General features: G+C 46.2%; 1 protein-coding gene across 13 annotated transcripts in view; it reads right to left on the bottom strand.

Annotated features, from left to right (window-relative positions):
• LOC120890731 (protein L-Myc) overlaps positions 1–15,633 on the bottom strand; it is a 39,179-nt gene extending 23,546 nt beyond the window's left edge. Inside the window, exons 1-5 of one of the 13 annotated variants that reach the window (XM_078026009.1) lie at positions 15,483–15,612; positions 11,282–11,397; positions 10,704–10,862; positions 7,224–7,330; positions 3,912–4,054 (exon numbers count right to left, since the gene is read on the bottom strand). The gene's annotated coding sequence lies outside the window, so the exon portion shown is untranslated. Of the gene's footprint in view, positions 1–3,911; positions 4,055–5,273; positions 5,694–7,223; positions 7,331–10,703; positions 10,863–11,281; positions 11,398–15,422 lie in introns of those variants that run through there. The other 12 variants (XM_078026004.1, XM_078026010.1, XM_078026007.1 and 9 more) reach the window with 12 other exon arrangements.
• Positions 15,634–15,739: the final 106 nt, after the last annotated feature.

Here is a 15,739-nt window from a genome sequence, read left to right on the forward strand (position 1 = left end):
TTGATAAGACATGGGATGGGATGGGATGGAGTTGGCTGGGGTAAGGCAGGGCTTGGGAAGTTGTAAAATCACCCCCTGCAATGTGTGCAAAGGGCTAGGCTTCTGACAGATTTTACAGATCCATTTATATTTAAGGGATTATGTTCATGGGGAGTTCGAAGGATGTTAAAAGAGAAAAAAGAGGATGAAAGATTGCTGGGTCCAGCTCCTCCTCAAGTGGCCTTAGCTTCCATCCTGTAGGACTCCACCTCTCCCCAGTATGTCACCACAGGTGGACTGAGAAACAGGCAAGGAGGAGGGAATCTGATTGGAGCTTACTGTAGCCAGATAAAGGGTGAAGTGGGGCAAGATCCTAGGCAAGCCAGGACTTCTAAGTGTCCTTTAGTAGCTCTTTCCTGCCCTCTAGGGCCACTTGGTGGGCCTCCAGGCACTGCTGGGAAGGAAAGCTCAGAGAAAGGGCCCTATTGGGCCCCACTGGCTGGAAAGAGAGCAAATAGGATGCCCAAGACATTCTTCTCAGTTGTTGGGAGAATGAAGTTGGAAGGCCTGAGGTTCCCAGGGCTGCCATGCTGATGCCTCAGACTGTCCTAGGTGGGATGCCAGGATGGCTGCAGGCCTGGCTAGAGAGTCTTACCCCTGGCGGCCAGGAGGTACTGAGATCATCATTGAGGAAGGTCAGCATCTTGGCTTAGAAGCTAGGGATCTGGCATACCAATTTGTTATGTGCCAGACACCCTCATACATATTTTGTCTTATTCTCATGAAAATCCTATGGAGGAGGGGGCTGAGGTTGTGGCTCAGTGATAGAGTGCTTGCCTAACATGCACCAGGCACTAGGTTTGATCCTCAGAACCACATAAATGTAAAATAAAGATATTGTATTGACCTACAACTTAAGAATAAACATTTAAAAATAATCCTATGGAGACAACACAATTTCCTCCATTCTAAAGAAGAAGAAACTGAGGCTCAGAGAGCAGAAGGCACATAAGGATTCACAGATGGTGAGAAGCAGAGTTGGGAGGACAAACCTGGAGCTCTGGCTCTGTCCTTTAGGTTTCTCCTGAGGTAGCCCCACTTTGGCAATGATCACTCAGCCTATATGCCTGGGCTCTACCCAGATCTTGCTGTCTTTTACTCTCTCTTTCACATTCTGCCTCTGAACAGTCAACAAATCATGTCAGTCCTACCCCTTGCATCTGACCCCTTCCCCCCTTGCCTGGGTCACTCTCCCTTTGTGTTTCCTGCCCTGGCTATGACATCAGCCTCCTCTCCGGTCTCCCCACCTCCAGTGCCTACTCTACATCAGCAGCCAGAGGGCTCTTTTACAACAGAAGTCTGATTCTGTCACTGTCACTTTTTAACTCCTCTCAATAATATCCCCTTGCCCTCTGGATAAAGTTCAAATTCCTGAGCAGGTCACCAGATTCTGTGGTGACCAGATTCTCATGGCCAACCTCAGCAAGTCATGCCCACTGCCCTGCTACACACTGTAGCCAGACAGTAAGCTTGCCCACCCTCCTCTAAATAGGCCCTAGCCTGGGCTTTCTTGCCACTGGGACTTTGCTTCCACCAGCAGCTATGCCCATCATATTTTCTTACCTACTTTTGCCACCTGAAACTCCCTGTGCCTGATATCTGGACAAATATCAGTTCATCTGGCCACCCTTTAAGCCTAGCTCCAAGACGGCTCTTTTGCCAGAGCCTAATGGCCTTAGATTAAAGTGTTTTGTGTGGGGCTAGGGCTGTAGCTCAGTGGTAGAGCTCTTGTCTAGCACACATGAGACACTGGGTTTGATCCTTAGCACTGCATAAAAATAAATAAATAAATAAATAAATAGTATTGTGTCCATCTACAATTTAAAAAATTTTAAAAGTGCTTTATGTGCCTCTGTTTCCCCTATGCAGTGTGAACTACTGTGTCCCACCCTTTCTGCCCAGCACTGTAGCTGACTTACTGGAGAATTCTGTACATGTGTGGTGGGAGCGCCTTCCTCTATCCCCACCCTTTTCCTTCTGGGTCTGGGTTCAGTCCCTTGTCCTGGCCTGGATCTGCTCCAGCACTGGTGGCAGCTCTAGGTCTAGTTCCTGGTTCAACTTTAACTCTGATTCTAGTTCTGACCTGCCTTAAGCTTTAGCACTAGCTCCTGGTCTGCTCAGTATCCTAGACTAATATGGGCTTAGCCTATGGCACTAGGACCAAATTCACGACCAATCCAACTGTTTTCCTCTCTTCTGATCCTCATTTTTACTTTTGACAGAAGTTTCCTGTCTCCATGCTTCTAATCAGAGGGAGGAAGGAAAAGAGGGAGAAACTTATGACAGAGGCCCAGATAGCCTGGAACTATCACCCCTGCCTGGAGCCACCTTGCTGCAGCATCCAATCCCACCTCAGGGCACTCATCAGTGCGACGGTAACCAAGAGTCCTGAGTTCAAAGCAAAACCCTCCCATTGACTGTCTATGAGGCTTCGAGCACCTCTTTAGGCCTGTTCTCTCATTTTATAAAATGGGAATAACAGTTGATGTGAGATCAACATGAAACAAGGCTGCAGGGCTTTGAATGCAATGCCTAGCACAGAGGCAACTACCAAGGGGACCTTTCCTCTTCACCCTTTCCAAGTCCATTGAGTCAGCTCTTGTAAGTGCCCTGATTACCTCACACTGCCTGTTGCGTAAGGGCTTCTCCTGCCACCATGACATTGGTAGGCCTGGCACAACTTTGCTTCCAGTTTGTAGGCCTAGGGCATTTTGGGCATTGGGGACAGAGCTGAGGTATTGTACTAAATTCTCTGTCCAGAACTCCCTGTGCCTGATATCTGGACAAACATCATCAGTTCATCGGGTAGTGGGGGAAAGGTCAGCCTCCCTTCTTTGCTGTGGGATAAGCAAATATATTAGGGTTGAGGTGATAGGGGTGCTTTCTTTTCTACTCCAACTGCCTCGCTAAGTCTCTGTTCTATTTCAGAAGGCAAATGTTCCTATGGATAAGAACCCTCAGGGAGGTTGGAGTTTTGGCTAAATGGTAGATCACTTGCCTCTTATGCGTGAGGCACTGGGTTCGATCCTCAGCATCACATAAAAACAAATAGATAAAATAAAGATATTATGTCCATCTACAACTAAAAAAAAATTAAAAAAAGAAAAAAGAACCCTCAGGGACCCTGTTCCCTAGACATCAATGGAGGTCTGGGTATGATGACCTACTGGAGAATTCTGAGTGGGTGGCTATGGATGGACATGTGTAAGGCATACATATGGCATGGTAGATTGTGAGTACAGGCATATTAGAACACCATGTGCATACTGTATATATGTCTGCAGGCAACATCAACAGCAGGATATTTGGGTCTCTGTGATGTGCATAGTAGGAGGGCTTTGTATGTAGCATGTATGTGTTGTGACTTTTGTGTGAGAACGACTGTATGTGTATAGACAGACGAGGCACTGGGTATGTGGTATAAGCAATTTATGTTGTGGGTCTGTATGTGATATGTGTCTTGTGGGGGCACTGTGAGCTGAAGAGCTCTGTTAGGCAGTGGGCAGGTGCTGGAACATTTGGGATTCCTTGCTGAACTCCAATGTGGCCTGTACCAAGGTCATTATTCACTTGCTGCAGGAACAGATAAGGACAGTGGCAGCTGAGCTGAGGAGATCAAGGGATTGAGGTAATTTCTCCAGAGAGCAAGATGCCCCACACCCAGCTGGTTGCCCTGCCCTGATGTCTGCAAGCACGAGCACGTCAGGGGAATAAACACAACCTTTGGAAGTCCTGCAATGTGTCTGGGGAGGAGGCCTCACAGCTGGAAGTTCGTGTGGGTTCAGTACCCCACAAATGCCCTGCCAGTGACCAGCAGCTGAGGCTACTGGGGCTGATGGCCTTGCAGTCACTGCCCGGTCCTAGGTTCTTACCTCAGCACTCTAGTCCAGCTGCACGGCTTCCAGAGCCTCCTTGCCAAGGGGATTTGGCCCAGCTGCAAATCCACATCCCCCAGAACACAAGGCCTGTAAGTTTAGGGACTTCTAGGGCCAAGCTGCACCCAGGTTGCTGATCTCTAAAGGAACATGATTTAGAATGAAACTTTAAATAGTGTGATCCTGTCTACCTCCTGCTACACCTGGAGACACACTATGTGCTGCAGAAACCCTGGACCACATACATTGCCAACAATGCCCTCTGCAGCCTGCTACACAAACACTCCTTTCTATTTGGCTAATTCAGGTCATCTCTCAAAATTCAAGTTAAGTGTCAGCTTATCAAGATGGTTTCTGAGGCTGAAAAATGCTCATTATTGGCTAATATCCATTATCTGGCTTGGTCTTAGTAGCAGAGTTCTGATTTTTAGGTGCACCTATAATTGGCCTGGCATAAAAAGCATATTTTCCAGAATTCCTTGTAGTTAGGTGTGGCTATGTGACTAAGTGCTAGCCAACAGTTTGTAGGCAGAAGTGTTTTGTACAACTTCCAGGAGCTGTTTTTAAAACTGATTTTAAAGAGAAAGTGTGCCGTTTTTCACCCTTTTCTGGAATGCAGATGTGATAATTAGAGTTTGAACAATTCTTTTGGACAATGAGGTAGACACAGTATATTAAGGGTGGCAAAGAATGGTAAAGTAATAAGATGGAAAGCATAAGGGGCTCTGATGATCATGGATCCATCATCTAGACTAGTAATTTTCAGCTATAATGACATCCACAACCAAATCTGGGCCTAATATTCTTTCCCTGGATTAACTTCTCTCTGGTCCCTTCAGTTCTCTCTGAAAATGTACTATAATTCTAATTGCTTGTTATATCTGCTCACTAGACTGACCTCCCAAGGACAGGGTTTATGTCCTCTTCCAAACACAATACTTAAAAATAAAAAATGTTACTTATGAATAAAAAATGAAATACACATTTAGGTATCCAGATATGGATGAAACTATAGATTTGGGGTTATTAGTATAAATGTCATTAAAGTGGGCTGGGGATGTGGCTCAAGTGGTAGCGCGCTTGCCTGGCATGCGTGCGGCCTGGGTTCGATCCTCAGCACCACATACAAAGATGTTGTGTCTGCCAAAAACTAAAAAAAAAAAAAAAAAAAAAAAATTAAAATTCTCTCTCTCTCTCTCTCTCTCTCTCTCTCTCTTTAAAAAAAATGTCATTAAAGTAGTGGGAAAGGATGGGGTGAAGACAAAAGAGAACTAAAAGAGGAGGCCCCCTGAATTTGATATCATTTAAGTTTATCAGAAAAAGTTCTAGAATAAGGCTGAAAATAAAACAAACACAAACCTCAGCCAGCTGGCAAGGACCAGCAAGGATTGCAGAACAGAGGAGCTCTGAGACCACATCTAATCCCACAGCTTCCTCCAGTCACTGGTAATGGCTTGGGATAGGAGCAGAGAAAGAAATCATTCAGTTTAACTCAGGATGAGGGTAGGGAAAAGTGTTAGTAAGAGGCATGCCAGCCTCACAGGGGAAAAGATGGAGTGAAACCAGGTGCAGAAGCACATACCTGTATGTGCAGAAGCACATACCTCAAGGAGGTCAAGGCAGAAGGATCACAAGTTTGAGACCAGACTCTGCAACTTGGTAAAGTCCTAGAAAATTTTAGTGAGGTCATGAAAAAATTTTGAGACAGGTCTCCTCAGTCCTTTTAAAAAAGGACCCAGATGTATTTCAGTGGTAAAGTGCCCTTTGGTTCAATCTCCAGAACTAAAAAAAAAAAAAAAAAAAAAAAATTAAAAAATGGTGTGAAATTAGGAGGGCTGCTAGGCTGGGAAAAGATGGTTGAAGGATGGGAAGACCTGATGGGGTTGGAAAACAGGTGATGTAGGAGGGAATCAGATGTGAGCAAGCTGAGAATTTGACTTTTGACTATTTTTAAGGGTATAACTAGGTTACCTGTGCCTAGGATAAAATTAAGTTCACCAAATAGTATTTTTTTTTGGCTTGGTAGGACCTCAGATTCCTCCAGGAGAGCACCTAGAATCCTAAGGACTTCTTCCAGATGCACAAAGAACTAGTTCATGAAGTTCCTCCTTATTTCCCTCTCCCACTCAAGACTTCAGTGGAGCTAGCCCTTGTCAATGCCAATACCCACCTGGGGCACTGCCACTGTCAAAGCTCATGGGGGGCCTGATGTGGCTGCTGGTACCCCCTGTCTGCACTGAGACCACCACTGCCCAAAGTCAAGAACACTCATGTTGAGGGAAGCAGTGGCCAAGGGCTCAGGATTCTAGAATCAGGAGATCTAGGTTTTCATTCTGGCTCTGCATAGTTCATTAGCGCTGCGACCTTCAGCAAGTTCATTAACTTCCCTCAGCTTCAGTTTCTTTAACTGCAGAGAGGAGGATAACAAGGTTATCCTTGTCATTAGGTGGTTGTAAAGTTCAAATGAGAAAATGCACACAAACCCCTTAACATGACCTGGAGGTAGAGTGAGTGGGTAACAAATGGTGGTGATTCTTGACTTTTGTTATTATATCCTTGCATTCATTAACTCATTTAACAAACAAATTCTAGGCATTCTCTCACATATGTCCAGTGCGTCAGCCAAAATATATTTCCTGATATTTCCCAACACTTTACGTGTTCCCTCAACCCCCAGTGGCTTTACACAGGCAGTTTGCTCTTTCTGGATTGCCCTTCAACCCATTGATGGCTGGCAGACTTGAAATCTGAGCCTCAATTAATGGCTGATCTTCTCAAGGAACTTGCCCTCAGACTGATGATGTAGCTCAGGAGTAGAATGCTTATCTAGCATGTGTGAATTGCTGGTTCAATTCCTGGCACCAAAATAAATAAATTAAATAAAAATCAAGGGCTGGGGATGTGGCTCAAGCGGTAGCGCGCTCGCCTGGCATGCGTGCAGCCCGGATTCGATCCTCAGCACCACATACCAACAAAGATGTTGTGTCTGCCAAAAACTGAAAAATAAATGTTGAAAGTTCTCTCTCTCTCTCTCTCTCCCTCCCCCCTCTCTCTCTCACTCTCTCTTAAAAAAAAAAAAAAGTAAACTTATTAAAAAAAAATCAAAGACATTTGCCTGGACATTCCAACCTGGGTCAGATGCCTCCTCTGAGTTCCCACATGGTGAGGGCTATCTCATTGCACAACTCTGGAGTAAGGACCAATCATATGGACCCCCAGCATTGTACAACGTGGCAACTTTGCCCATTATCTTTCCTGGCTCCCTCTATCAGAGTTTTTATCATACTCCTACTGTAATGATTTATTTACCTGTTTACCCTCTCAGACTCTGAACTCCTTGAGGACTCTGGCAGACACATAGTCAGGTTGCAGTGAATGCTGGCTTGAGTAGAGGGATCCTGAGGCTCCTAGGCTGGCTGGGGGGACAGAATGAACCACCATGAAATGTGTCAAAAAGTAAGCATCACCAGAGGTTCACAGCCCTGGAACTTTTTGAAGACAAACAGACCTGCAAGGGGCAATTCAGTGGTCAGTGGGTGACTGGTACAAGGACAAAAGAATGAGATACTTGGAAAGCCAAAGGCCTCATACTTCTGGAATGTCTACTTAGCATTCCAGCCTCCTATCCCACAATTTGCACCTGGTCTAAAATGAAGGAAGTAATTGGTTTAAAGGTCTTACAGGGGGACCACGCTGGGCTGATTTTCTTTGCCAGGCCTATTTTTATATGCATGGTCAGCAGGGGTACAACATAGAAGTAGGTGGATGTAATGAGAGGCTCTTACTCTGCTCTAAAATATAGTTTGAGGAACAGAGGCTTAGCTCAATTTTAGAGCACTTCCCTAGTATATGCAAGGCCCTGTGTTCAATCCCCAACACTGGGAAAAAGAGAAAAAAAATCTTTTTTGAGCATTAGTGCTACTATAGGCAGGGAACAGATTAGAGGGCCTTTAGAAAAGGCCTCTCTTCCTCGGTATGGATTTAGATATTGCTGCTGAGAATAAACACTTTTGTAGGGATGTGTGTGTGTTCTGCTTTTAACCACCCCACTATCATCCCCATTTACTTCAAAAGTCCAAGTCAGAACAATGAGAAGTAGGCATAGCTTGTCACTTCTCATTGATATAAAAACTCTAAAGGGACAAGATTTCAAGAATCAAAATGGCCATACCCCCACCCCCCCAGGCTGTTGGCTGAAGCCTATTTCCCTCTGTCCTCCTGCTATTCTAGACTAAGTATTCAGACTTTGGAAAACATTTAACTGTTTCTTATCCTGTTGATCCTATCCCAGGTGGCTTGTCTGGATGAGGTGTCCTGCAAACCTGATGGAGGTTTTCCCTGTGGGGAGGTGAAAAGGTGGTTTCTTTCTGGGTGTTTAGGGAAAAAGGATCTGAGACAGGGGAATAAAGTTAGGAACAAAGTGAACTGATAAGAGGACATCCTGTGAAATAGTTTAACAAATTTTGATGGTCTCTCCCCTTGGGTACTTATGTGACAGGTACAATTTGGAATTATTTCTTCTAGTTGTATTTCCCTACAGGAATTTCTGCTCTTCAGTGAAGTTCCCCACATTCACTGAACCTCAGGAGAGAGACTAAGAAGGAGGTTAGCTTGTCCCAGGCCATATTTGGGTAGATGGATTTGCAGGAAAAAGCATCAGGCCCTGCTCAAAACCAACAGTGTGAGGAATCCTGCTGGGCAGGAGGCCCTGGAGCAGATGTGGGAGAGAGGAAGGGGACCTTGAAGGGAACAAAATATGGAGTGGTCCTTTGGAGGAGAGGAGGCAGTCAGGGTAAGTGATGTGGATCCAGCAGAGATTCAGGTTCTTCTGGAGATAGAGAGCTTCAAGTCCCAGGGTAGGACAAAGTCTCAGAGAAGGACTTAGGGTAGAGGTGAGGGTGAGCATCCCTTTGATGCAGTCCCAGGCCCTGGGTGCTGCCTCCCTCTGACCATGTCCCATAAGAAGCCAGGCTATAAGCTGGGCCTAGGCTTCCTTGCTCTTCTCTGCTTAGTGGAAAGGTCCTGATAACATGCAGGATGGTCTCTGGCTACCTGAGGATACTCCCAAGTGTCACCTGCCCTACCCTTCACCTCCCACTTCTTCTTAGTGACCAAGGAAATCCTTGAGCAGCTAAAGAAACCTACTACCTTTCCTAGGGCCTGCTCTCTTAGGAAGGAGCAATGTTGAGAGTCTCCAGGAAGACAAGTAGGGTGAAGGGAAGCTCCAGAAGCTGTGACTCTCCTCTGTGATACCCTTCCCACTCCCATCCAACATAAGCCCAGAGTCCTGAGTTCAGAGAAGACAGCTTACTGGTTAAGGTTTAGAACCCAGTTGAGCTCAAAAGCTTAGATTCATACTCCAAAGCTCAAAGCCATTTCAGTGCATATAACACAGACTAGAACTTAGAACTCAGAGCCCAGAACAGCCCAATCTTAGTCCAAGTTCAGAGCCCAGAACCCAAACAGAACTCAGTACAGGCCTAAAGTCCAGCCTATGTCAAAGAAAAGAGTCAAATCTTAGAGTCAAGCCCAGACTTAAAGTCTAGTTCATAGAGTCAGGGACCAGAATTTAGATCAAAGTTAAGACCAAAATCTAGAGCCCAGGACAGCCCAGAGTCCAGCTCAGAACCCAACCCGAAGCCTAGAACTTAACACTTAGCTCCAGAACTTAAAATCCAGTTTAACACTCAGTGTGGCCTAGAACTCTATATTCAGCCCAGAGCTTCGTAGTTCCTTGTTGTTCTTTCTAGAGTTAGCCCCAAAAGAATAGGCCAAGGCTACAAGCTGAAGAGAGGGAATTTCAGATCCCATTCCTTCTAGCAGGAGGACACAAGAAGCTGATGTTTGGGGAAGGGGAAGAGGGGAAGGGTAGATGGTTTTCCTACTCTTATTTTGGAGGATCCATAATGGGGTTCAGAAAGCAGGCAAAATGGCTTGGGGCTTTCTCTGCTACAGCTGCCCATCAGAATCCCAGAGAGACAGGAAGCAGAATCCTTCTGCTATTAACTTGCTGTGTGGCCTTGGTAAATCCTTTCCCTTCTTTGGTTTCACTGCTCCCAGAAAGGATATTAGGTTATCCTTTATTTAGACTTATAGACTCAGAAACAGAGGAAGGGACTATTACAAATAGTCTCTTCATCCATTTATTCTTTAATCCATCATTTATTAAATAAAACAATTTGTTCAATAAAAAATAATTTGTTCAATAAATGATTTTAAACCGGGGGATAAAATGGTCAGGTTTTTTTTTTTTTTTGTACCAGGGATTGAACTCAGGGGCACTTGACTGCTGAACCAAATCCCAGGCCTATTTTTTTGTATTTTATTTAGAGATAGGGTCTCACTGAGTTGTTTAGTGCCTCGGTTGTTGCTGAGGCTAGCTTTGAACTCTCGATCTTTCTGCCTCAGCTTCCTGAGCTGCTGAGATTACAGGCATGAGCCACCACACTTAGCCAGATTTGGTTTTTCTAAAATTCATCTGTGATTGGATCAGAGGGGACCAGTGAGGGATCAACTCTGATGATGACAAATGGCAATGTCTTCTTTAGAAAACACAAATGTAATCATTTCACTGCTCTGCTCAGTCCCTTCCATGGCTCCCACCCTCTTCAGGAGGAGGGTGCAGCAAGGCTTCCATGTCAACCTCACATGCTGATTCTTATCCAGCAAAAGCCCCGCCAGCCCAAGCTGCTCGCTGGTCTGGGGCACACCAACCTCCATCACACCTGCATGCCTATGGTGCTCCCTTCACCTCACACACCCTTGCCTATCTCAGGAACTCCTACTCACCTGATTCGGCCTGGCTCCATCATCACCTCCTCTATGAAGCCTTCTTAGACCTCTGCCCCTCAAATAGAATTTGGTGTTCTCAATTCTGCTTACGTGTTGAATCTCAGAGCATAGCAAGAAATTTGTTTTTTCGGTATCTGTTAGTCAAAGGCATACATCCTGCCAATCAGGGAAAGGATTTAAAAAAAAAAAAGAAACTATCATATGTTTTGTACATACACATCCTCTCATCAGATAATCAAGATAACACCATAAGGCATTGCTACAGATCAGATAGATGATGCTCAGAGAAGTTGTGACTTGCCCAAAGTCACACAGATAGCCAGAAACAGAACTGGATTCAGACTACGACAAGGTGGACTCTAGTTCCCAGCTATGCCATTATCTCTTGATCTCTTGCATGAGATCACAGCATAATCATGAGAAGCTGGAGGTGCTGACTTGACATAGTGGGGGTGGGAAGCAGAATTCACACAGCACTGGGTTGCCTGGTATTCTTTCATGTGTGTGTACAGATGGATAAAAAGGAAACCCAAAGTGAAGACAGGACTCTAGGAGGTATCCAAGAAGATCTGTACCTGTTGAACTGACCCATGAGACTCTTCAACTCTGAGATGGTCAAGGCCAGCAGGCTAAGGCATGGCCTCCTTGCAGGAACATAGTATGAGCAGGAGGAGGGCAGGGTTTTAGCCAGCTACGAAAAGAGAGGTATTACTCAGACATCAGTCTCTGTCCTCTCCACCAAAGTCAGGCTCTGTCTGTGCTCTTGCTCAAGGATCTTCTTCTATGATGTAAAGGTCCCTGAGGCCACCTAGTAGCGTGGTTGAGCCACTGGGCCTTCTTACATGCTGTCCCATGGCCTCAGAAGTGTAGCTCTTTGAGCCAAAGCTGACATCATCCAGCTTCTTCTACTTGGTCATTCTTACATCTTCTCAGCACAGAGTAAGGGCTCTTTCTTTCTTCTGGGGAAAAGGACCTTGAACTTGAAAAAGGCTAGGACTTAAAGACCCTGAGACACTGATTGGTGACAGGCAGTGTGTGTGGAGGAGTACCAGCTGTCCCAAAGAATCTCTGAGCACTCTCCATACCCCTCATCTCTGAGAGAACTGAAGCTCAGAAGTCAGGCCCATCACCCAGCTCAAAGCCAGCAAAGGAGGCCTCCCTGTGGCATAGTCTACAGACTCCTGAGATCAGATGGATCAGTCCTGAGGCCTCTCCTGCTTCACAATTACCCAACCAATATGATCTAGGCAGGAACTGGCAGCCTCAAGTGACTTGAAGGGCCCTCAGACACTTCCTCCCCAAAGAACCTCTCTTGGGACCCTTCTGCCCTACCTCCTCCCAACAGGGCAAACAAAGAGACAAGATGGGGAATAGGCCAAGGCATTGCCATCACAGCAGCTATTCCAGGAAGCCCTTGCTCTGGGCCTGCCCAACCCTAATTTCTTCAACTTGGCCATTCTCTTGGAGCACCACCACCCTGGATGAAAATTTGCTAGTGGCTGCTGAGACACTCATGTTTCAAAGTATGGGCTTGGCCCCTTTTCTATAGAAGTTAGGGTAGTAGTTCTGCCAGGTAGCGACTGGAAAGATCTTACCACTGGATAACAGATTGAAAGCTACTCCACCCGGCAACTATGGCAATCCATCAACAACTTTCACTCAGCAACAATATCCTAGCACCAACTCTGCATCAGCTCCACCTGGTAATCCTGCCCTGGCATCAGCCCACTGTACCATCTTGAGTCGCTAGACATATATCTAGCCCCTAATCATTTATAAGCAAATTTCCTTCTCTCTGGCCTGAATGGTCTTACTTGATGAATTTTTGCCCAAATAATGATAATGATAACAACAAACATTTTTAAGTGCTTACTTCATGTCAAGCACGCTGAGTGCTCCACTTAATTCTCATGCCAACCCTAGGAGATAGGTACAATTATTATCCCCATTTGGCAGGTTGGGAAACTGAGGCTAAAAGAGATTAATTATTTGCCCAAGAGTAAAATGCAATGATAAAGATGAGGTCTGAAGCCAGGTAATCGTCTCTGGGATCTTTGCACTTAACACTGCTTCTCTGCCTTCCGGGAAGCTCATGAGGCCCAGTAGCCTCCTGGGTGGCCCTCTGAGGAGTATGCTAGAGCATGTAAAGGAGGATACTAGGTGGGGCTTCATGCCCTGTGAAGGAGCAGACAGGTGGAGAGCAAGCAGGGGAGCTCTTCAGTTCGCTTGTCCTTTACTGTGAGGCTGGACTAGGCCCAGAAAGTGTACGGATGGCTCAGAGGGTGGTCCCACCACAGAGTGGGGAGCTGTTTGCCTCTCAGGGAGAAGCCCTTATTTTCACTGCTGTCCTAGATGGAGAAAATGTTGCTGCACAGAATGGGCCCAGGTTTCTGCTCCAGGCTCTTGAAGCTAACCAAGCTACAGAGGATGCCATCTGCCCGCTATGAACTAGAGCCTCAACAAAGTCCCTTGGGCTCCAGGCCTGATGGTATGGGGGTAAGCAGGTGGGAAGAAAAATGTCCAATGGGCCCAATGTGTCAAATGGTCAGGACTGTAGGCACCTGGAAGACAACCACCAAGCTCATCATAAGAAAAAGGGGGCCGTAAAATAGGTTTGTAAAATATAATCCCTGCTTCTCTTCTCTTAGTTTTAGGTTTATCATCTACAGAATGGGACTAGTTCCCAGTGGTGTTTTAAGGAGTAAACATGATGATCTACATAAAGCAAAAGTACTTAGCACAATGCTGGCCCAGCATACAGTGGGTGCTTGATAACTGAGAGTTATTGAATTAACTGTGCTCTGATTTAGTAAATGGTGAATGAGTATTTCTAGTGGTGTGTACGGGGCTCTATTCTGACCAAGAATATGGAAGGTGGAGTTGAAGTTGCAAGGAGCAGCCTGGATCTAAATTTGGAGTGAGAAAACACTGGGCAATAGAGCCAGCCTTCAAAACAGTTTCCACAGCTTGGGATAAGCAAGATGACATTGTTCTGCTGTGAGCTTGACGATATTACACAAAGCAGAGGATGGGGGAGAGACCTAACTTGACCCCAGCTCCGGTGAAAAGGATCTGAATGATTTAGTTGACCACAACCTGATGGGAACTAATCATGGGAGAGAAAGGCTCTGAAGCCCAGCAGTCTTAGGCTGCATTAACAATGTGTCGTGTCCAGACTGGAGGAAATAATAGGCCTATTGTGCTGGCCTAGTCAGGCCATATCTGGAATCTTGTGTTGCTAAACTGACAGACTGGAATCAGGCCAGGAAGGGGACCAGGCCAGCCTCAGCTCCCAGGCACTAGTGTTAAATGCTTCCTGTGCATTTTCTTGTCCCATCCCCTAAGCAATCCTATTAGGTCCTGTTAAAGTCCCCACCTTACACACAGGGAGGTTAATTGAGTTATCCAGGATCAACCACACATCTAGTGCATGGAGGAAACTGAGGCTTTTCCAAATGGGCACCTCTTGTACTTGCAGCACCTGAGATATGAACATTCATTCACTTCACACATATTTGTTAATGTCCTACAAAGAGCCAGGGGCATCAAGCTATTTAGTGGGATATAGAAGTGAAAAAGATGTAGTTCCTACCTTCAAGGAGATCATGATCTGGCAGTGGAATCCAGATCACTTGTGAAATGATGTGATTCTACGGGAATGGAGATTTTAGGGCACAAGGGTTCATAGAGTCCACGGTGGACATCTCAAGCCCAGAGAAGGAATGGAAGACAGAACAGTGTCATAGGGCTCTTGGTGGAGTTGTGGGGGCCTGTGCATGTCCTTTTCATGGTATTCAAGTGTTTCACTTCCACTCACTTTTGCTCAACAGTGACCAAGAACTGCATGCCCAACTGGGGTCTCTAGGACACACAAAGGAGCTTAGTGTGGCCACCCTGGAATCTCATCTCTCCTCCCTGCAACCAGAGATTTAAAGAAAGAAAGGGAAAACACAAACAAACAAACAGCCTGATAAAAATAACTACAGGAACATGGGTGAGTGGCCTCTTCACTAATCAGAACTGGCCTCTTTCCTGAGTACCTAGAAAGTGAATGAGCATCTGTGCCTGGCTTCTGTACTAGATAATGTCCTCCCATCTTCTTTCAAGGGCCAGACTACTCTACACTTTCTTTCTGAAAACCTATCCTGATAGTTTCAAGCCAGAGTGTCTTTGTAGCTTTCTATCTCCCAAGGTTTCTTGTTGGGGAGGCACATGTACCCTATTCAGCCTTCTGAAACTATGCTAAAAGGGACAGAATAGGGTTATTAAGAGCAAAGACTACGAATCAGACAAAACCTTCCAAGCCCGGCTCTGCCACATAACAGCTGTTCCCCTTCTCTGAATCTCCCTTTCCTTGGCTGTAAAATGGGGTTAATAATAGTACCACCCTCATATGGTGGTTGTGAGGGCCGAATGAGATCATGTTAAGCTTGGGGGAAGCTATCCATAAAAGGCTGCTGTTACCTTACTAGACTCTATAGCTAGGGAGCTCCCTGCCAGCAGGGGCAGACACCAGGGTTGCCTCATTTTTCTGCCCCTTCACGAAAATGTCCCCATGATGCCAAAGTCGGGAAGAAGAAATGGTCGATCTCTGGGAACAAAAAGAGGGACATCGGTAGGGAAAGGGACAGCCTAAATCCTTCAAGTCTGAGGGAGAGAGAGAGACGCGATCTCACTTCCGATTTTAAAGGGGGCAGTGGACCTCCAAGCCCCTACCTTTCCTAGGTCTGGGAGTTAGAAGTTACGGGTTGGCTGCTCGACTCAGGGAGAACTCACTCTGGGGAACCTCGGTCAGGTCACTTTCAGCCTTGGGCCTCAGTTTTCTCGGGCGTGTCAGGTGGGTCCCGCAGACTTCCCTAGGTTGTGAGGACAGCGCGCAGCCGGATGCCGGTTCCGGGGCTTTGAGAACGTGGCTCAGTGGCAAGGCGCCGCCGGGCGGGAGGGGCTGGCGGGAGGGCCGGCAGGCGCGGGGATTGGCTGGAGGTGGGGCAGCGGCGCTCAGGGATTGGCCGGATCTGAAAGGGCAGGGCCGA

The sequence above is a fragment of the Ictidomys tridecemlineatus genome, chromosome 11 (assembly GCF_052094955.1).
Source record: "Ictidomys tridecemlineatus isolate mIctTri1 chromosome 11, mIctTri1.hap1, whole genome shotgun sequence".
NCBI classification, from domain to species: Eukaryota; Metazoa; Chordata; class Mammalia; order Rodentia; family Sciuridae; genus Ictidomys; species Ictidomys tridecemlineatus.